This window comes from Taeniopygia guttata, chromosome 7 (genome assembly GCF_048771995.1).
Source record: "Taeniopygia guttata chromosome 7, bTaeGut7.mat, whole genome shotgun sequence".
NCBI lineage: Eukaryota > Metazoa > Chordata > Aves > Passeriformes > Estrildidae > Taeniopygia > Taeniopygia guttata.
The window spans coordinates 14482982-14506534 of record NC_133032.1 but is presented as its reverse complement, the minus strand read 5'-3'; the positions used below and the strand labels follow the sequence as shown (position 1 = coordinate 14506534).

Sequence of the window (23553 nt, the reverse complement as noted above, 5' to 3'; positions counted from 1 at the left end):
CTAATGGGTCAAGAGTGGGAAAAAAAAAAATTGGAATATTTGAGTTTTGCAGTCCCATTTGATTCCCAGACTAGACTTATGCTAACTCACTGTAGTTCAGGGCAGTCTTGGAGATAATCTAAAGTCTTTCAACTGTCCTCTAAATAGCAGCATGCCAACAGAGAAGACAGAAATCCAGCAGTGCCCCTTGTGCTTCTGTTCTGATGCTAGAAGCTGGAGTAGAAGTGCCAGCTTTGTGTCTGCCAGAGGGACTCTGTACGAGTTCTACAAACACAGGGAAGTTTTTGGCTGGGGAAATTGAGTTTGTTTCTGGTCTCTATGTGGCTAGAGCAACACAAAGGGATTCAGATGTACTTGAGGGACTGAGATTTTCAGTATATGTATATTTGATGCATTTTGTGCTGTCTTATTTGGAAATCTATCCAGGCATGTACATAAAGGAGCTGTTCAACATTACTTTATTGCCAGATCTCCAGCAGCTTCTTAATACTGTGCAATATTTTATGAGTTACTGACAAATTTGTGGGCAGGGTTGTCAGGCTAACCATATGGTTTGCTTTAGAGAAACCTACCAGTTTATTTGCTGGGTCAATTTTTTTATTGATTAAGGCAGTATCAGTTAGCTGACCTTCAAGTTCAGTTATTTCAGAAACTGCTATTTTCTGGTGCAGCCTCCAGGCTGGCAGTGACAAACACCTGAATTGAACCTAAGTTTAGCAATTTACCTGAAAAGCATCAAGTGAACAGCTGTACTAGGTCACTGTGGAGATTTCACTCATCTCCCTAGTGAATATGGCAAGTGGGACAATGTTGTGTTACACTCCAGAGAAATAGGACTTGGCTTCAGGTTCAGCTTGTTTTTCTTTATCCTATTTCTGTGGTAGTACATAAGAGGACGTAATTTATGCAGTGTGTCAAAACATAGTGGATTTATTTTGACTGTCTGATGTGATACCTCTGTAGCTCCTCCAACTTAGCAGCATTAGTGTTCTGACTATCAATTTAGATTCCTAGTAGGAAAAGAAGATCAAAGACTTCTACACCACAGCTTTTTGTATTGGTCCCTACCCTTCCTGGCACTCAGACTATAAGTGAAAATTGGAGTGATGAAGAACTTGCAGTTGTTCTGTGGCTTGACTTTTATCCTCCCTCTTCTCTCCCCTCTGTTTTGTGAACACCTGAGGCCTACTGCAAGTTGTATTACTTTTCCCTATCCTATTGGACCCCAAAAGAAAGAGGATACCATCTGTATGGTAGCTACCAAGAATCACTTTTACATTATTTTAGACCCCTGTGGCTATCTGATATAAATGGCCTGAGTGAACCTGTTCTCCAGCTGTCTGGGAAAGGCTTTATATTTCATTTTATGGCTTTATGAGGAGCAACAGCTTTTCCATCAGTTATGATGTTCTGTAAAGTCAGTACCAATTGCCTTCATGTAATCTGAGAAAATGTGCACATAGCCTAGGATTCTGTATAAGAATGTTTTGAGCTCCACTGATGATTTATTGTAGACAGATACTACTTGAATATCAAAAGGACAATAATGAAAATTAAAGGTATTATTACAAGATTAGGTGGGAATGGTCTTGGATAGCTGAGACATATCTGAGATAGAAGGTGACTTGAGTTGGCTACAGTAGAGATACTCTTGGAACCTACTAAAGCAGAAAATACCATTAATATGAGTGAACTATTGCTTCTTTTTGGCAATTCAAAAACATCAGTAATGTGTATTGTGAAGTTAGATACTATCACTTGCCAAGTGTCACTTGGCACTCTTGGAAATACTGCTGATTTATTAATATATTGTCTGCTGCTGTTTATATGATCAGTCATCTGCTCTCCTTGAATGTCTAACATCCCTCTGGGAATTAATGCTGTATGTCTACTCATGCTAATCAAAGTGGGTATACAAAGTATTTCTGCTGTCAGGGGAAGTATAGTGAACAAGAAACACTGAACATGTTCTGTGTGTGAATCAGCTCCTACACGTCATCTCCCTTTTTGCTTTTTCATCTTTATTTTCTCCCTCTTTAACAGTAATCATCACAAAGCAGTTTTTCAATCAATTATTATTTTAAAGGAAGCATGAAATAAATGTGCATTTTTAAAGCAAGGACAAGAGGCACTTGTTTCTAATTAATCAGAAATTTTGACACTTTCTGGTTGGAACACTTTTATAAGCACACAGCACACTGCAGTGATTTTGTCTATGGAGAATTCACTCCTAATGCCCTGCTTCATGGTGCTACTTATTAAGGCCCAAGTACTGCTTTTTTGACATTTCTTGCAGCAGTTAGCATGTGCCTTCTGAAATAGTGATCATTTCTCCAGTGCCAATGTTCTTGCCTACAGTGCATTATAGATACCCTTACACACACAATTTCAGTCACCTTCAGTGACTATTCAAAATACTGGTTTGGTTTCTACTATACTGTTGTCTTAGTGACAGTAACTTTTCTCTGCACAGATTAATTAGATTAATTAAATTCATTAAATATGTTCTATTTTATTCTGATCAAATATATAGTAGTAAAAATTGAATTACTTTTGGTATTAAAATAGTAAAATAATTAAATTACTGTGAAATTTTTTTAATGTCAGTTATGCAGAAGCAGGTTCAGCATAACATGAATTATATCTGTTGTTTCTCTTGCAATTCAAGATCGGTTCTTAAAGCCTTATGGTCTCCAAAAGTAGACAGTACTTTTCTTTTAGCACTATCCAGTGTTTGGCATTGGCTCAGTGATAAACCTATCACTCAGGTACCTTAAGAAGACTTCTCTATTACAGCACAGTCCTACCAGGTGTTTTGTTGTTAGGAATCATTTAGCCATATCAAGGGAATATTAGTTCCCTACGTGAAGGTGCAATTAAAAAAAACAGTTAACAAAATTTACTATTTTTCTGTCTTTATCACTTTTTTTTTTAGCTGTTGCTGGTAACTGCACAAAGCAAAAGTTCTATCTAAAGCTTCAGGCTAAATTTTGACACTGGCTAGAGATTGTCTTCAGATTCCAGTGTTAATTTTGACCCATATATGACTCAAAAAATTATTTCAAACTGTAGCTAAGGAGTTGAATAATTTTTTTAAATTAAATTGATTCAATTCTTGTTGACATTATTTTTTAAGTACCTTTAAGGACTGTTCTATTCTTTCTGTCCAATCTTAGTTGTCTTTTGGCCACCATGGGGGACAAAAAACTAAACTTGACAGACTTTTCATTTATCCATGACAGTTCTAGGATTTGCCTGTGTTCTGGATCTTTCCTGCTCTCTTTGACAAATGGTATGTTTTTTTGCAGCTTTTTCAGTATTACTTTACTCATTGGATGTTGGGAATGCCTGTAAAGCATGTCGTGCATGAAGTGAGGAGGTGTTCAATGATCATATTGTCCAACATTTTTAATACCCATTTCCTGTTTCAAGGGCTGATCTTAAAACAGTTCCAGCTTGTTCTGAAGATTCTCACAAGTTACAAGTAAACAGCAAGTAATTGGCCTTTGAAAGCATAGTTGGTTTTGTATTTATGCCATCCAGTCGGTATTTTTAGTTCAGTAACAATGTAGTCAACTTTCTGTCAGTAAATAAATGTGAAATGTGAATAAATTCTCATTTCTGAAACAAAACCTATAACTTCCTTTGTAAGTTAGGAGCCTCCTGGATTCTGTATTGACTTTGACAGATATGGAATTAGACCGTGTGCTATCTTTTTTGTATTTATTGGTCAGTAATAAATTTGGAAAATAAATCAGAAAAGGGTTTATGATTGTTGTGGAATAGGCTAAGAAGGTGAGGAAACTTCAATGTCTTGCATCAGGACAGAACTTGCTAAAATGAAATAGATTTGCTTTAGGAGAAAAAGGCTCATGAAGCTGGAAATCAAAACACACATCTAGGTCTTGCAATAATTAATAGTAAATTTAATAATGTGGTGTGTGGTAATAGAGTTATCTCCCTTGTACTTGATTTTGAATACATGGCTAATTCACCTATAGAACTACTTTTATATTAAAAAAGCACAATTATTTTATCTTGTGTCTCTGCCTTAGGGGAAGAGCACTGAGCACTGCACAGGACTGTGTTTGTACTGGAGCATGTGCAGCTGAGCTGGTTTTAGGAGTGTTTGAGCAGTGTTGGCCAAGGTTGGCATGGATGTTAGCACTCAGGCCACTTGATAGAAACTTGCAATGATTCATACTAAATACTTGCAAAACATTTGTTTGAAAAAGGCATACTGAACAAAAGAAAATGGCCACTTAGTAAGTCCAAAGCAATTGAGTTTGAAGATCTGAAACACAGAAAAAAGTTATCAGCTTTAACAAGAATCAGAATGTACCAACACTGCACTGTAGTGATAGAGATAAGTATAACTGTTTAAACTGAACCATTATAAAGAAATGAAACACTGTTTACATTATGAAGCAGAAATAGTTCTGTGAGTAATGCATTTTATAGCAAGGACCTTAGTAACAGAAGTCTTCCACTGACATCATACTCATTGAAACAATAGGTACATAAAGAAATGGCATAAAATGATACCAAAAAAAGGTTTATGCCCCAAATAAATAAAATTCATTTACAATCTGCTTTAGACCATATACAACATATAAGCTTATGGAAAAAAACTATTTAATTTATCTGGTCTACACAGTAGACATAAAATAAAATGCATCAAAACATCGTACAGTTTCCTTATCTAATTAATCTAGAAATCAGAGAGACCTTCAAACTAAATTTTCAAGAGACCATGAGATCCTGACAAGAAGAGAAAGTAATGGTTGTAATTGCTGCTTCTTTTGAATCTCTAAAAATAACTTATATCTTCTTGAGGTGTACTTTTGTATATACAATGCCAATTTCATAAAAATTGATACATCAGAATATATGTATTGTACCCAAAAATGTACATGCTATATGGGAAATTTTCTGCCCTGCAATTTCTTCCTTGTTGAACAAATTCCTGTTCTTTTGTACTTAAACAATATTATTAGAAGCTGAGTTTCATTTCTATGTAATTTTTATTCATAATAAAGAAAGTGTTCAAGGTTCTCTTACTGAACGTAAGAGAACCATAATTTTCTTTTTAAGTTTTTCATTTTATTTTTTTCAGAGAGAGTCAAGATATAAAAATAGAAATGCATTTAATGGTGGAAAGTGCCCAGGGGTTTAAAGCCTGAAATTTAATGTTTTATTCATAATTTTTCACAATAATTGTAGTTATTTGTTGATCTTCATACTATTCTTTTCAATATTGCTTTGAATTTAAAATTAATGACATGAGTTTTTTTCCTGGAGTTTCAAGTTCAGTTTTCCAGTCATAACATCCATATGCAATTCACAGTGAGCTCTCTTTGGAAAGTGCTCAACTACATGAATTATTTAATACTTTACTTTATCTGTTTTGTTTGTGAGGACTGGTTCCTTTCTGTAGAGAGTAATAACCTTGATTTCCTTTTCATATGTATTAAGTCTTAGTACTGGTTTTGTGAACTACCTTAGGTTGAATGACAAAATAATTGTGAAGGTCATAAAGCAGAAGCACACTTTGCAACTTAACTACTCTGCAATACTTGGTGTGTTCTTGGGGTTACATTGAGTAGCAACTATTCAAAAACACTAAAACAAGAATCCATTTCTTTAGTATGGGCAAGATTGCATATGTACAATCTAAGATTATCCAGACTTAGTCTCCTCCTAGAGCTACAACTGAATGAGGATTCAGAGAAAGAACTTCTAGATGATGACATAAAAAATCATTCACAGACTGGGATGAAAAGAATGTGCATACCTCCATTTAAAGCATGATATGCTTGGATAGGATCAGGTGATTGGGATATCAACTCTTCCCTTCCCTGCCTTTAAGTTTTTGGGTAAACAGAACATTGTTAGCAGTTAGCCCTGATTGACTTCTTCAGAAATTCTAGCTGTTTTTTATGGCTGCACAGTTGAACATCTTCAGTGAACTATTCTTAAAGTCGGAGATTTTAAGGAGAGACCATGATGGTCATTTTCTTTGATGTCTTGTTTAACGCAAGGCATATTTTCTCCATAAACACCACTCAACTGTAGTCAAAAAAGCTGTGCAATTACTTTGAACAGTCCTGTTTATCTTAAAGTTGACATGAAATTGGCTTATTTCCGTCCCTATGAACTAATGTATCATTAACAACTATACAGACAACTTGTCAGAAAGGTGTGTGGGCATAATTTATCTGAAGGATTAAAATTATCTGTATCATTGGAGGTAAACTGCAATGGTAGAAAGCACTGTCCAGGGATGATAAGAAATTGATAGAATATTGTATATGAGATCTTTCATTAAGTAAAAATGAGATTATTATTATTTATTAAATCTGTGGGGTTTTTTTCTCTTCCTCCTTTTCCTCTCCCCCTGTCCTTTTCCAAATGTGATAAATTTTGCATTGAGATTCTGAATTATTATGTTTATTTTGGCTCTGTGTAAAGCGCATAATTCTCATATTTCCTCCATTCCTGAATGGAGAAAATTAAGACAGAAGAATAGCCTTTTTTTCTGTCTCAAGCACTGAAGTGCATACTGAGTTCTGGGGTTTCAGGTAAATATGTGGATGTTAATCTTGTTTTGTCATACCCAATACATAACTGGAAGTCAGAAAGTGATGTTAAAGGTCTTCTCTGGCAGGAAAACAAATTAGTTAATCTAATAAACCTTCTGCATACAAATAGTGCAAAACCAGTTATGAAATCTAAGGTTAAGCTGAGCTATATAATACACATTCAGTATGGAAAGCAATCTAATCAATGACCTAGTCTTTCCCTGAGACAATGATCAGGGAACATATGAACACATAACTCTTTCCTGAATTAGATGCTCAGTCATAGAATGCATTTCAATATACATTTAACAGTTGAGTAATAGTGAACATATGGTAAAAAGAAAATACTCATAGCAAGAGTAAGTACTGAGAACAGAGATTGGCAGATAATTTGAAAATGGCACTCAAAACCAGAAATATATCTTAAAGCATCAGCAAGAGAACTAAATTAGACGTAAAATAAAATTTTCTCCATTTTCCACAGAGAATCGTAGAAAATATTGAAATCCATGACACATTTTATTAAAATGCAGCAAATGCCTCTTAAATTAAATTTTAGCATAGGAAAAATGTCATTGTGAGCTTTATATATGAAATCTCACTCTTAACTCATTTCTGTCAGCGCTATAAAACATTCTAATAACGGATTCTTCGTGTTAGCAGTGCAGCCTTCAAAATGGACAAAACACAAAATACTACATATTTTTTTAATTAATCCAAGATCTTTATGTTGTCTCTTGCACAAATACTTCCAGAAAATGAAGTCATTACGTAAAATAAGATGGTTTGGGAAGATCTTGTAGATGATGTGTGTTTACATGGTAGAGCAATGTCAATTTCTGCTGTAGTTTATATTCTTTTTGATGAAGTCCCAGTCTTGAGAAAGATGTGTGAGGGCTGTTTCCTGTCCTGTGTTATGTTTGTACCATGACTATATTGAATATGTGTGCAATGTTTTTTTGTCCCCTTGTTTATAGGGGAGGGCAGCGCAGTAATTAGAACATGTAAGAGAGAATTTGGTTATCTTTCTACTCAGAAGAGAAACTTCTGCCCATATGAAGTCACAGGTGCCAACGCAGCTTCTGTTTATATTCCTGGCAAATTTTTTTTTTTCCCTCAATTGAACTTAACATCTGTAATATATCTGCAAATGTGTCACATTTTTGTTGGCACTTTTTTTGTTCTTTGAAGTCAAATTATCATGTACAAGGGTCTGTACTATTTATAGAAATATGGAAGGAATAATAAACTCTGACCTAGTTGAGCACTAGAATTTGAATTGGGCACTTTGGCAGAAGAGCTGAGGTGGCTCTTGTGATCCTTCACTGCTGCGACACATCTGATCTGATATTATACTCAACTCCATCCTTAGTCGGTGCTGCATTTCTTAAAATCTGTATTTTCTATTTATCCTGAGGATGAGGAAAGAGAAAAAAAATCCATGTGTTTTGTCTTGTAGTAAGAAAATTGCTTTGATACATCTTGTGTGATAGAAGCTGTCAAATGGAGTTATCAAACAATGAGTACACATTCATTTAGCTGAAATCTCTATTGGAAATTAATAGCTAAAGATTGGAAATTAATAGTGAAAAATGCAGTAGTCAAAGTAAAAAAAGCTAGCAAGTTCTTTATTTGGTGTTTAGTTAATCCTTTTATGAATTAAAAACATTAGTATTCCTTTCAAAATGCTGCTACTAAAGCTATTAAAAATCAACGAGTTCTTTGAATTTTTGCAAATTATCCTATGTTAGAAGGATTTTATAAATTACTTGGTTAAAGAAATGTATGTACCTAATAAGAATTGTTTACTACACAGCAAAGTAGCAGTTATTTGCAAGATTTTTAATACTTGAGTGTGCAGATTTGCGATGACTGATGCTGAGAAGAAAATGCTCAAGTCATTTTTCTAATTTGGCGAAAAGGGAGTAGGTGTCAGGCACTGAATTGCCAGGGTCCTTATCTTCATGGATACTGTAATACAGAGGACACAATGAATATTGTTGGCAATTATCCATAGAGGCAGACACAGATGGAGCAATGATACTTATTTTCAGTTGAATGGTAGGAAATAGACTTTGATCAAACTGCTTGGGGTTCTTAAGCCTTCCCACACAGGGAGGTATAGTACAGAAGGCATTTCCCTTCCTATTAATTAGAGAGAGAAAGAAAGAGAGAGAAACAACAAAGAGAATAGAGAAAAAAACCCAAAATCATAATGCGTAAAATGCACATCATCAGATGTAAGGGACTTGCTGATTGATATAACTGATGCAGAAGGGCTAGTCAGTCCTTTGTGACATTTGTGGGGTGCTTCGGATAAAGGGAAGAAATTACTACATTTATTATACAAATCCTATGATTTCTAAGCCAACTTAATTGCCTACAATATGTCAACACAAGTCTAATAATTCATTCAACATATTGTATAGGTAACTGTAAGCAGAGCTAAAGATAGGACAGGATTGCCGTTTTTGTAGCAAATAAGGATTATTTAAGGTGTTTATCACAGGATATAGAATATGAAGTGAACAACAATTTATTTAGGAGGAACCAAGTGGTTGCTAGTTCTCAGTTTTAATTGCAGCTGAGGAGTGCTAGAACAAGGTACACAAAACAAATGCTGTTACTCTTCCACTTTCATCTTTTTGGGTTCAGGCTGTGTCATCTTCCACGTCACAGCATAAATTGGAGTTATTGTAAGGCAGATAAATTACATGATCAGTGGCCTGCACAAGATCAAAGTTGTGGTAGAGACTGATCAGGCCTAAAATCCTCCCCAGCTCCCCTGTAAACTGTTCAGCAATTTGCACTGACATAAGCAGACTCCGTAGTTACTGAGGATTATCACTGGAATGGTGATCTTTTCATGCTAGACAACATATTTTTTTTTTCCCTCAATGGAACTTAACATCTGTAATATATCTGCAAATGTGTCACATTTTTGTTGGCACTTTTTTTGTTCTTCTTTAATTTCTTGGGTAATATAGCTATTTGTTGAAGCTTGTTCTGTCAGTAGGAACTGATTGATTAATAATTTTGATGGTACTTACATATTTTTCATAAATTTTGAAATAATAAACCCATAAAGTACAATTTCAGGAAGAGTTATTTTTAAAGAAAATATTATTTTCACTAGATTTTACCTAAAACACAGAAAAATAAACCAATTTTGAAATCCTAAAAGATTTGAGAATAAATTAGAACAGTGTGTAGAATAAACATCTATGTGTACTTTGGGTTTAATTTTTCAAATCACAGCATAACCTTAAATGGAAATAAAGAGATCTCATTTATTTTGCTGGCAGATAACACATAAACTACTTATAATCTTAAGTAATACATTACTGTTTATAATGAACAGGTATACAGACATGTGACTCTTGAGGATGGCATCCTGCAGGGCTGGGAATTGTACTTGGGGATCTCTTCCAACTCTGCTTATTCTGTGAGTCTGTGATATATGTCATACTGAGGTAGCACATAGCTACTTACGATCTGCGTCCCAACAATTACTAAAACTTCAGTGGGCTAAACTGGAAAGGGAAGCATAGATAAAGCACCTGGTTAATAGTATTTAAAATGACAGCCAAACAGTTGTTCATCTTCCTGCACAGTGTAAGCAGTGGTTTTCATAGGCTTTAGAAGGTTGAACTTAGCCTCATGTATGGGAAGGACAACATAATCCTTTGGAGGATCGTAATATAATATGCAGAAGTAGTTCAACAAGTCTATTTGCCTTTTAAGTTCAGTAAATAGTCAAAAAACTGTGGAATTTTGTTAAATTATATATTTTTTAGGGACATGCGTATAGATAATGTACAGTGATGTAGTTTCAGTCCAGTATAATGAAAGTTTGACAAGGTCGGGGGGTCATAGGAATCCAGGCATGGGTGTGGTTTGAAACCTGCTGAGAATGCAGCATCCCATTGTCAGAATACCTACAGCTTTCACAGCAATCATAGCTAACCATTCTTTTTGTTGCTATTTCTCAAAAGAAGTGACCCAAAATTTAAAAGCTCAGTTGTAAGTATTATCTGCTAGTTTTTCTGTGAAAATATGAGGGTGGATTACTCTTCTCTTTAAAACCTAATTTAGCATCATGCATTCCCCTGACCACATGCTCTCTGTTCTTCTTGCTCTGGTAAGCTTGCCTAGAAGCTGATCTGCATTGTAGCTAATCAAGATGCTTCACTTCACCTTGCCTTTGTCAGCATACAAAAGCTTGTGTCAGGAAAGCTTTCAGAAGTAATCAATCTAGAAAAATAGATCAGCAAAGGAAAACATGGTAAATAAATATTTCATTGAACTATGTAAACCTGTTGTTTTAAATAGCAAAACAAACAGCTTAGGCTGTTTTCTTTACATATTTTAATTATTCATTTATTTTGTATACAGGCAATATTGATGTGTTCATGTGCAAGTATCATTCCAACAGTTGGGATGATTTGTGCAGTATTCAAAAGGATTTAAGTTCCGTCACCTCTGTCATAGTTTGGTAATTGCTTCCCGGAATGGTGTGGTATGTCACCTCAAAGTCTTAATGTACTCCCACTAGAGCATCCTTTTTCGTTAATGATCATTATGGCCATTGCAATTTGTCCCACTTTAGGACATTTAGATGGGCCATGGGCTTGGCACCAGAGGTGATACAATCTTGACATCCTAAATACTATGGATTTATGCTTGACACAGTATTTCCCTGCCTTACACTCTTACAAATATCATTCTCAAATTGGGAATCAGTGGTGAGCATGCACACATATGTCCAGTGGTAGACAAACTAAACTAAAATTTAAACTAAATTTCTACACTAAACATGCCTGATGTTTAGTGTAGAAATTTCTATGGCCTGTGGAAGATTATTGTGTGGGTCTGCAGCTACAGGAACTTCAAAGCAAAGTGTCCCAGTGAGTGACTTCACACCAGTGTAATCTGCACATGACAGTAGCTACTCAGTGGAAGTTAAAAATGGAATTAAAGTGATTATTACTGCCTATGGAATAATGGCTTGCATTTATCAGCTGTCTGTTCAATGAGAGTGAAATGAGATCTAACTGTTTAAAGACAGGAGCTCTGAGTTGAGACTGTCTGTTATTTTTTTTTTTCTGAAGGAAAATATAAGGTAGATGCATCATATATATTCTTTTCCAAATTTTTTCAGATGTGCTGAACATTTCTATGATGTTCCTACAAGCAAGACACTAGGTATAAATAAATTTGTAGTGAACTGCAGGTTTTCTTTTCATAAATCTTGAGTAAGAATAATTTAAATGAGTAGCTATGTACCCACACAATGTACAGTTAGATCCCTACAGGCAGCATTTGTGACTGTACAATTATATATACTGTAGCCATATACTGTGAGAGTTTTGACTTGTCCTACTCATAGAGCAGAACTGGAGCTATGGCTCCCTTCAAAGGTTGTAACAACATTTTAAATCATAAACATTAGATTTTGATGTAAATATTCTGGTGGGTTTAAAATATATTGCTATTTTCTGAAGGCATGTTCTGTTTTGTGTGTTATGTCTCTACTATAAATCAATATTTTTACCTGTTGCAAAAACTTATAATGAAATAATGAGACTGACTTTTTTCATAGAGTTTGAACTTTGTGCAATTATTTGATTTCTCTTCTATTCAATGGTCATGATTTTAAGGTTTTTCCCATGTTCTTTCCCAACCTCCTTGAGAGTATTTTAGATTATTAGTAAATGAAGAAGTAGTTCTAATTTTTACTTTCAGAAAGAGATTAAATCATTTGAGCTTTCTGTTTCAATGCTCATTTCATATCTCTCTTGATAATTTTTTATTTTAAGTATGGTAATTCCAGACAGGCTAGGAGTATGTACAAATTCATTTGAATTGCAAAAGTGACTCCAACTGTAAAACTGTACTTCTTTAAACAGAGGTAAATTAGAGATTGGCAGGTTTTTCTGGAATTTCATTTCCATTAATGTTGCTTTGTTTATAACAGAACTCTTGTAGAAACTCCTATAGAATACCTGTCCAAGTGTGAAGGCTGCAGGTCCTCTCTGAACACAAAAAGTCATTAGATTGTAGCTGTGTGACATCCAGCTGGTGGCTGGTCAGGGCTCAGTACTGGGTCCAGTCTGATTTAATATCTTTATCAATAGTCTGGACCAGGGATCAAGGGAGCCTTCCATCACTTTACAGACATCTCCAAGTGGGGTGGGAGTGTTGATCTGCTGGAGGGCAGAAAAGCTTTGCAGAGGGATCTGGATGGGCTGAATCAATGGGCCAAGGCAAACTGCCTGAGGTTCAGCGAGGTGAAGTGCATTTGAGTTAAAACAGCACTACAGGCTGGGGGCAGAACAACTGGGAAGTGACCCAGTGGAAAAGGGCCTGGGGGGATTTGATTGACAGTGTCTGAACATGAGCCAGCTGTGCCTAGTTGGCCAAGAAAGCCAATGGCATCCTGGCCTGTATCAGGAGTAGTGTGGCCAGCAGGACCAGGACAATGGCTGTTGCCCTGCACCTGAGTGCTGTGTCCAGTTCTGGGCCACTCAGTTCAGAAAGGACATTGAGGTGCTGGAACAGGTCCAGAGAAGGGCAGTGAAGGTGGCAAAGGGTGTGGAGCAAAAGTCCTATGAGGAGCGGCTGGGGGAGATGGGGGTGTTTAGCCTGGGGAAAAGGAGGCTCAGGGATCTTATTGCTCCCTACAAATACCTGAAAGGAAGTTTTAGCCAGGTGGGGGTCTGTCTCTTCTCCCAAGCAATAGGAAAAGAGGAAATGGCCTAAAACTGTGCCAAGGGATGTTTAGACTGGATCTTAGAAATATTTTTTTTTATGGAAGGGGCTGTCAAGCATTGGAAAAAGCTGCCCATGGAAATGGTGAAGTCATCATTCCTGGAGATGCTTAGAAGACATGTAGGTGTTGCACTTTGGGACATAATTTAATGGTGGACTTGGCTTAACAGCTGGACTGGATGATCTTAGATATTTTCCAACGTAAATAATTCTGTGACTCTAAGTTCAGTTGCTTACATTTGTACCTAGAAAGCAGGATTTTTCTTTTAATTGAAAGGAGAGGAGGATAGAAAGAAAAAACATCTCCATTTCTAGGAAAAGCTGATATGGTGCTTATCCACACTGGCTAACACAGCAAAATTTTGGCTAAATCCTTTCATGATCCTTTAAGAACCTGAAAACCTTAATTGATGATTATGTTTGTGATAAGAGGTAATCTTCTCTGCTAAAAATTTCAAAGGCATATATCTTCTACTGAAATTAAAGGTTATTGTGTTTACATTTTTAGTGGCTGTGAAAGACAGCTTTTTCTCTGCAGTGCTCAAGTTCCTTTGGTTTTATGTTTGTTTTAGGATTCCTGATCAAAGGATGTTATTGACCTGGAGTCATGACAGAGGTGGTACATGAAGGATATTGTATATATAACTGATGTGCTATATATAGTTGTAGTATTTGTGCTTAAAGGTGAAGAATGCTACATTTTCTAAATGTGTGTGATGAAAACCTCAGGCTTTTCTTGTTGCCTACCAGCATAAGTTGGCTAATGTATTCTTGTCATGTATTGTCTTGTATTAAAAGTATGTCCTCCAGGCCTCTCTAGAAAAATTTGCTTGCTTGCTTGCTGAGTAGCTGGAAGTAGGATTTTATGGTCATTTGTGGTGTTCTCCGTGTACTTTAATTTTCGCATGTCTTAGTCACACAAGAAGTAGTAAGAGCTATTCTGTATAATAACACCATATTTCTGGCTTCATCTTCTTTCATTTTACTAACTCCTGCTGTAATGTGAGTTGTGACATACATCCACTGATTTTAAGAAAGTTTTTTCCTCTTTTTACAGCATAAGAGGTTTTAGGTGCCACATGTGTTTCAATTCCGTGTAGAAAGTCAGCAGATTCCACTTTGTCAGAAGATGTCAGAGCAAATAGTTTCAGCATGGTTTGAATTTCAGTAAAGACAAATTCTCTGCAGATAAAGCAGTTTAATACATAGTGTTCATTTATATTATTTAAAATTCACACCATTTTACTACTGTTCAGTTTTAACACATCTCATGGGATTTGACTATTGAGAACACCAAGGGACCAGCTTGATGGATTAATTTCAGAAATTTCTCACAGATCAAAAATAGTCCTAACCAACTTCTACACTTTTTCTAATCTGTAGTTCTAAAATATACATGCAGCTTAAATATGCATTCCATCAAAGTATAAAATCTCTTCTCATTTGAAACATGTTATATTCTCTTTGCCTTTTTGAATAATTTTGAATTAACAAAATGTTTTGAATGAACTTCCTTCCAGTATGTCTATCTTTCCAAACTCAGAAACTATTTCTTAAATTCTTCAAACCATCTTCTATTATTTCCCCTCATGTTTCCTTGTCTCACGAACAATATGATACCATAACTTCAGGTTTTAGCTACTGCCTCAATGTCTCGCTTCTCTTGTGATCCTGAGGGCCATCATATTTTTATATAAAAAATATTTTTTGACCCAGTGACTGACAATTCAGGGATAGTTTCTACTCCCACTCTCTGTCCTATGGCATTGTGCAGGAATTTGCAACAAGTATTTCTAGGTGAAAAGTATGCCTAAAAATTTCTGAAAGGTATTAATCAGATAGTCTTCATTTTTTCCTGCTTGTTAATATCATCCTAAGATTTTACTGCAATAGTATATGCTTGTGTGTTGCAGTCTTTTCTACTATTTTCCCTAACAGCAAGCTGTTTCTTCTTCCCTGTTGGCATTCACAGTGTAGAGAGTTGCTGTAATAGACACTCACGGGAGTTTGGTGAGCTGTCAGTGTTGTAAATAATGCTGGATGCTTATGAGGATTCAGTGAGTGTTTTAGGGCCTGTACTTGTATTCCACTGCCATAACTCAAGGCACCATCATCAAGAATACTTGACAGTTGGGTTTAGATAGGGGGAAGTCTGATTGTGACCTGAAGAGCATTTGGAAGGCCAAGGATTTTGTCTGTCAAGCTGTTGGGAAAACAACCTGGCTGGTGTTTGCACCTGCTTTGCACCTCTGTAACTTCTGCAAGGACAGTGGTGAGGCTGTTCATGCATAATTGGAAGCCGGAGATTTTTAGTGAACAGAGCAACTTAGCCTCTGTAAGATGGAACTGAGAGCTTCAGGATCTCATATCCTCTATTCCTTTACTCAAGACTATCTGTTAGCTTCCCAACAGTTTTATGCTGTGCCTGAGGGCATTGGTCTATGCACTTTTTATGCTATTTCAGGAATACAAGAGCACTTTGTTCTGTACAATTCTTACTGGTGATATGAAACTGTAGGGAGTGGCTGATACACCCGAAGGCTGTGCTGCCATTCAGCAGGACTCTTGCTGCAGAGCTGGGCTGAGAGAACCCTACTAAGGTGCTACATGGGCAGGTCTATGTAGAGTCCTGTGCATCTTGGAAGGAATAACCCTGCTACCAGCACAGGCTGGGGGCTGACTGCTAGAGAGCAGCTCTGTGGAGAGTGGAGTCTTTGTGGATGACCAGTGTACCATGAGCTGGCAGTGCCCTTGCAGCCAGGAAGGTCAATGGTATCCCCGGGTGCATCAAGGAAGTGTGGCCAGCAGGTTGAGGGAGGTGATCCTGCCCCTCTGCTTGGCCGCATCTGGAGTATTGTGTTCAGTTCTGGTCTCCACAGTTCAAGAAAGACAAGGAGCTACTGGAGAGGGTCCAGTGGGGGCCACAAAGATGGTTTGGGGTCTGAAGCATCTCTCTTGTTATGGAGACTGCGGGAGCTGGGTCTGGAGAAGACTTAAAGGGGCCTCATTAATGCACATGAATATCTCAAAGGGGCTGCCAAGAGCATGGTGTCAGACTCTTTTTAGTGGTGCCCAGCAGAACAACGAGGAGCAATTCCCATAAACTAAACCACAAGAAATTCTACCTCAACATGTGGAAGAACTTCTTTACACTGAGGGTGGCAGAGCACTGGAACAGGCTGCCCAGGGAGGACGTGGAGCCTCCCTCTCTGGAGACATTCAAAACCCAACTGGACATGTTCTTGTGTAACTTGTTTTAGGTGACCCTGCACCTAAAACAGGCAGCAGGGGGTTGTAATAGCTAATCTTTCAGAGTTCCCTTCTAGCCTTGATGTTTCTGTGATTCATGGAAAGCACCCAGTACATCCACATAATAGTGTATTTGTCCACTGGATTTAGTCATCCTGATCTTACCATATCGACAGTTGTAGTTTCTGTCTTCTGCTGTTCTCATACTCTTCTCTTTTACTTCTGATTGTAGCCCAGTGCATGGGCTATATAGAAAGTCTTGAATTAAAGGAGCTAAGATATCCCATACACGCTGTAATTCTTGTCCTGAAGGTTACCTTGCAGATTATTCCCTCTTAAAAAAAATCATCTCTGGGAATTACTCCATCTTCTGGACCTTATGTTCTAGGGCTTGACAGATTCTAGGTTAGAGTTCTATCTACTCTGCCTATTCTGCCTGTTCTATCTAAATGCAGATTAATTTTAAATCACTTCACCAGGAAGGGTTAAGGAACATAAAAGAGTGTTATTGTCAGTGGATTTCAGTGATCTGGGCTTTAGTGATTTGCACTAATTAGAATCCTTATGTGAGTAAGCAGTAAAATGAAAATATTTGTGAACTCCTTATTGTTTAAACATTTTCTCTGAGAATATGTCTAGCTTCAAGATGACAAATTATTCTGCTCAAAATTTTCTTATGACACTATCTGATCCAGTTAGAATCTCTTCATAGGATGTTAATACATTTATCCCCTAACAATACTCAGGGCAAAAAAAAAAAAAAAGTAGAAACCTCAACCAGAAACTCTTATCTGTGGTTAAATGATGGGATTTATTCTGGTAACCAAAAGATTATCCATTCAAAAGTCTCTACTTAGTGATCATGGGATGGCTAATCACCCTAAATCACAGGAATTTAAATTCTGTCAGGTACGGAAAGTGAACTGTCCCCAGCAGTGAGGAGGTATTGACTTGACTCTGTGATTCAGTTGCTGAGGTGTGGTGATCAATTTGAGACTTAGATAAAGTATTGTCTGAACGAGGACTCTATATTCTTTATAATTTGTGTACAGGCCACATTTGAGGTTGAGTCTCCAAATTCCAGAGGATATAATTGCCAAGTGTAGTTAACTGCTTTCAAAACCCTAGCAGACACCTCTGTGCATCTTAAAATATCTAAACAGCTTTGCAGTGTTGTCTAAAGAAGCTTATGTGGCTCTAGATGAAGTTGAGGACAGAGCTGGGAATGGATCCAAGATCATTCAAGGCCTAGTCCAGCACATCAACACAAATCATCTTTCTCCAGAGATTTACTTCAACTGTGTCACAATTCTGTGCTCAATTCATTAATTTTTAAAAACAGGTACTATATACCTGAGAGTGAGTTTAGGATTTAATATCTTATTATTTATTGATGACATTGAAATTTTCATTAAAAACACTATATGGCCCTGAGTGTGCCCTTAAGCTTACTTGAAGACAACATATTTTAATGACTTGTCATAGCTGCTCCCATTTTCTCCAGTGAGAGGGCAATTTCATATTCAGTATGTCCACAGTATTATTCAAGCATTCCACTGACAACACGTCACTCCACAAACAACATTTGTAAACAAAACAATACAGGAGAGATCACTTGTGCACATTCTAAGGCAGAGCAGACATACACAGAGGATATCCATGGAGTTTTTTTTTTTTAATTTGATCACATCCTCTTTCTACAAATGGTGCCAAGTGTTTTGTCACCCATTTTCATGCTTTTACAATTAATTAGAATGCCCCTGATAGTCCTTTCAGTATTTTAAACCTTCTAAAAAATAGAAATGTACAAAAGTATAGTTTACATTCTTATCATTTTCTCAGGAAAAGCCTTCTGTTTAGAGAAAATTGATATAAGATACTGACTGTATACAGTCCATGATAAGTGTTGCTGAAACTGCAATAAGCATTGCAGATTCATTTATTGTGACAGTAGAAACTGAGAGCCAGATACAAAATGAAGAACTTCTGCTGTCAAGGTCAGGTGATAGCCCAGATTCTATTTTTATTAGTTAATCAGTCTGAATGCCTGAAGACATTGTGTCCCTGCAGAATTAAAAATTCTGGACTGAGTTCTCCAGGGTAATGTTTCAGTCCTGTTGCTCCAGGGATAGAGAAAGTTTTACAGCTGGGATCTTTCTCATTCTCAAAAGAAAATATGGTATTTCCACAGTATTGGAATTGCCTTCTTAGAAAGCGTTAATAAATACCTTAATTAGACTAATGAAATTGTGGAAGGAATAATGTAAAGTTCTGCACAATAAGACATTAAAATCTACCTGAGATTGGGAGAAAATTCTCATTTAGAAAAAGACATACATTGCAAAGGCATAAAATATGGGAGATTTGAGTAGGTGTGTAATGATCACCACAGCTTAATAGAGAGGACACATTCAACCAATCATGGCTTTATTTGAGGTCACATGGTTTTGATATATAAATATTTTAATATATTTTACTAAGTCTATATAAGCTATGTATTATTCTAGGTTACATATTTGGAAGTCCAAAGGAGTAGTACTGTAAAATTTTACATATATACAGTTGAGGAGAGCTTAATAGACTAAGTTGTATGTGGAAGATTTCCTTCAGCATTAAAAGAAGATGTGATTTCATTGTTCATCTCAGATGGTATTGGATTAAGACTTCATTTATCATAAATATCTATTCCCTGCTCCCATGTTCCTCAATATGTCTGTGTCACAGGAGATATTGACGGACAATTGCCTCACAATTGCAGAGTTTGAGGCTCCTAGGACCATGTAAAACTTTTTTTCAACCTTGACATAAGCTGCTCACCTTGCTAGCACTTTTTTTCTTTTTCTTTTTTTTCCCCCTCAGATCCTGGCCTGATTAAGAGGGTGGTTTTATCACATATGATTTTGTAGCTAGGTAGAACTGGAAAGTTCCTTGTGGAGAATGTGAACATTTGATTCTTCTTTCATTCAAAACTCTCCCTTAAATTTTATTCCTTTTGTGGTATGGCTGAACAATAATATTGGTTTGAAAGTGTGTGGGGTTCTTTAAACTAATATTTCCTTTCTCGCCCTTCCTGTTTTCAGATATATTCAAAACTTGAGACCAAGACAACCTGAATATTTTTGCAGCCAACTTTTTAATCAAAAGTAGGATGTTCTGGAATTTCAGTGCACTTCAAGGAATTGCAGAAGCATAGACTGGATAGTGCTGAATTAAAGTGTCAGCTCTATTGTTTTCTGATCAATAAGAAGCCTTAAAGAACCCAGAGACACAGACAAAAAAAGAAAAGTGAGTCATTTAAGAGAGCAACATTGTAAATGCAGCAGTCATGATGGTTTGAGTGCAAAGTCTGTGAGAAGAGCTGCAGTAAAAGAAATGGAGGCAAACACAGCCCCAAAATAAATAAAATATCCAGAAGATGTTGGAGTTTTTTATTGACTGTGCTATGTACTGCACAAATTAGCAATAAATTATGTTTTCTGGGAATACTAATTATGATATGAAACAGGAAGTAACACTGATGGTTTGATAGATGCGAAACAAATGTTTAGTGAGACAAAGGATAGCAATGAAGGGTAGTAAATTGCACTGCTGTTTTAATAGCCTGTCACCAATGAGATATACTAAGGCCAAAGGAGGTATTTGTGGGTGATAGCTTCATCTTCCTTTTTCTTTAGGAAAGAGAATATACTTGGATGACTTCTGACTAAACTTGTCATTACTTAACTGTAAGCCCTTTCTATGTATCAATAACAAAACTCTCTGTCCTTGACCTTTCTGTATATTTTCCATTTCATGTTTTTGCAGGAGAAAGAGGAAAGAGGGAGTGACAGGAGAGGACAGAAATGGAAGGGGAGGATAACAGGAAAGAAGATGGTGTATTTAACAGATATTGAGAAAACAGATATATTTCCTGTTTGGGCCACTAAATTTAAATATGACTGGACTAGTAAAATACTGTTTTGGGCTCTAATATGCTCAAGTCTATGTCTTGACTATTATTTGTCTCTAGGTACATGAAGAACAAAACAGATGTAAATACATTAAATCTCTTGTTTATAAGTGGCTTAAACTAGCCACCTTTTTAATGGCTGCTCTTGTAGATTGAAATGAACCTTTTTTGGGTTCTGATCCAGCAAGGTCCTGAATTTAATTATTGTCTTCAAGCAAGAGTTGAGTTCAATGGGTCCATGTTCAAAATTAGAGATATACACAAATGAGTGATGAATGACAGCCTCATTAGCAGTATTTTGAAGAGCTTAAGAGCTTGAGTATTTAATGAGTCACATTTTGAATAGCTACATCTTTTAAAGAATTTTGTTCCATCTTGCATGTAAAAAAGAAAATAGACTCCTAATACTATGCAAATACACTTTATGATTCATATCTGCAACAATACCAGCAAGGAAAAAAAAGACTGTATAAAATGAAAGACACAATAAGGTATGTCAGAGAAGAGTTTAAAAGCTTTGCTAGTGAGGAAGAACTGAAAATTCTACACTTGAAACCTAATGATAGAATATTGGCTCAAGTGTTGTAATTACTTTTGCAGCATATTTGTCAAGTGATTACTAGAAAAATATGGCTGCTATTCTTCCTAGAATCTGCATTATCTTGGTGATTTTCTCTGTTCTGCATATAAGACTGTGCTGAATTTTAAGAGATCTGAATTTGGCTGAGGACGAGCAAGCAGATGTAGCCTTCAAACATTCTTCTCAAGAATTCTACAGGAGGTCTGAGCAAAACAGAATACCTGATTAATCACCCTGTCCCAAACCAGCCACAGGAAGTCATTGCTTCTGGTGTGTCTGGGCTTGACAGATGTCTGCCGGATCATTGTGCATTACTGTTCGAACATCTCTGAAATTTTCAAGATACAGATGTAAGAAGCAACATAAAATGTCAAAGTCACACTTTTTTGTAAGATACAGAATAACCGAGAAAGTGACATGAGACAAGAGCCCTCAAGATGTTAAAATTTTTCTTGAATATTTGACTTTTCCACATGCTCATATCTCAACCAACAGCATGAGACACTGCTTGATATTGGCTACACAGAATAAACTTGCAAAGCACAACAGCAGAGATCCCTTATCTGACTTTATGAGACCCAAACCTCATTTTTAAAGAACTGGCTCTGTAGCCTATCTACATCTTGACAAATGATTAAAATGAACCAGCTGCTGGTTTCAGATACTTCTTTCCATTCTTCAATAAATTGCACAGTTGCTGTTCAGAACCTTTATGCAACCAAATGTATTTTTGAAAGTGTAGACAGAAGACTGGTCTTGATGTGCAGGATGGGTCTGACTTTTGTAATAATGAAGGGATCAAGAGCAGCGGTGCCAGAAGCATCTGAGCCAAGAGGGAGCTCGGCTGAGCCCAAAGGCACACAGGAGAGTGGTAGGAAAATGGCAACCCCACAGCGCTTTTGTTCCCAGTGATAAACACCTTTCTGGGGGTAAAACACCTCCTCTTTTTGTAAGGTTTTGCTGTTAATGTTGCTGTTGTTACTGTGCTTGTCTTATCCTTGCTTTGTGCTTTCAATAAATTGTGAGCCCAACCCATATTCTCTGCTTTACCAGAAAGGGCGAGAGAAGGGGAGTGGATTATTTGGAGTTTAATTTCTCTCTGATACTAAAACCGCATGAAATGTCAAGCACCACTATGAGCTCCACGTACTTTTAGTAGTCTCTCTGTCACATTGGCCAGTGGGTTTAAAGTGAGTAGGACAGAAAGAAATAACTGTTTTTACTTTTGCCATCTCCAGTGTGAATCTTTTGGAAGGGGAAGAAGACAACTAATTTCAATCTAAATAGCAAATTATTTATTAAAAATTAGATTACTCTCAATGTTAAAAGGCCTAATGAGCATGGATAATTTTTTCCTTAATGCATGTCCTTAGACACATTTGATCCATTCTTTCCCACTCTCCCTTCTTAGACACTACATGGAATAGGTTAAGGTTAGATTAAGAATTTGAAGGAATTCTTTGCTTTCACTACGAACCCTACAGATTTTGCCATTATTTTTCTTTCCCTGCCATCCCTTTTCTACTTGCACTGAATGTTGGTTTGCAAAGAACTTTTCTACTGTGCTTGATCTATTCTGTGTAATGAATGAATTTATCAGATAGAATATAATTTTAAGTAAGAGAGTCCTGAGCAGTGTTTATTTGGTGAGGGATATTCTTGGGGTAGGAATAGGGCCAGAACTGTTCTAAGAGGAAGCAGTAAGAACTCAGACCCAGCATGCTTTGCAGTTTGAATTTAGATAAATACTGAAACAACTACAAGAAACAGACAGAAAGACTGCTGTTATTCCTGGCTGAATAGCTAATCTTCCCAGCAGAGGCAAAATATCACTGATATAGTGATGGCTTCTGATAAAAATGGTTGCAGCAGATCTGAAGTTCTGGTAATCCCTTTATTAAAAAGGTGTTTGATGCCTTTGTTTAAAATTGGATATGCACAGAACCTACATAGCTCTAGCTGTGTATTTTTGACTCTGAAAAAAAATGAATGCACTGCCATACAATGGCAATGAAAACTTTATTTCCAGATGTTCACACATGTAAGTATTTTTCCAAATCACATTCTAGTACCTGCATAGTAGAACTGAATTATTATAATAGAGAAAAGTAATTTAAATTCAGAGGCTGAGATTGTATTTTAATGGCAAAAAGCCCTTTGAAAGGGAACCACTAGTCCCTGGCCGTATTAAGGGAACAATTTCTGAGAGAGAACAACTTGGTGGCTGAGTAAATGCCCATGCCAGTAAAAAGTTTATGGAGCTGCTGCTTTGTAATAAAAGTAATGAGCCCTATGTTGTTATTCTCTGTAAATATCAGATTACGTCTGGCAAAGTCAATTTATAATTAAAATATAAATTATCAATAGGTAATTTGCTGGTTTGTATTTAGATTTTTTTTTCTAAAGCTTTCTTATTAGCATTT

General features: G+C 36.5%; 1 long non-coding RNA gene across 1 annotated transcript in view; it reads left to right on the top strand.

The window, feature by feature from the left end:
* LOC140684523 (uncharacterized) overlaps positions 1 to 22064 on the top strand; it is a 43090-nt gene extending 21026 nt beyond the window's left edge. The window contains exon 3 of the long non-coding RNA XR_012056897.1: positions 19682 to 22064. This is a non-coding gene — a long non-coding RNA (uncharacterized lncRNA). The remainder of the gene's footprint in view (positions 1 to 19681) is intronic.
* Positions 22065 to 23553: the final 1489 nt, after the last annotated feature.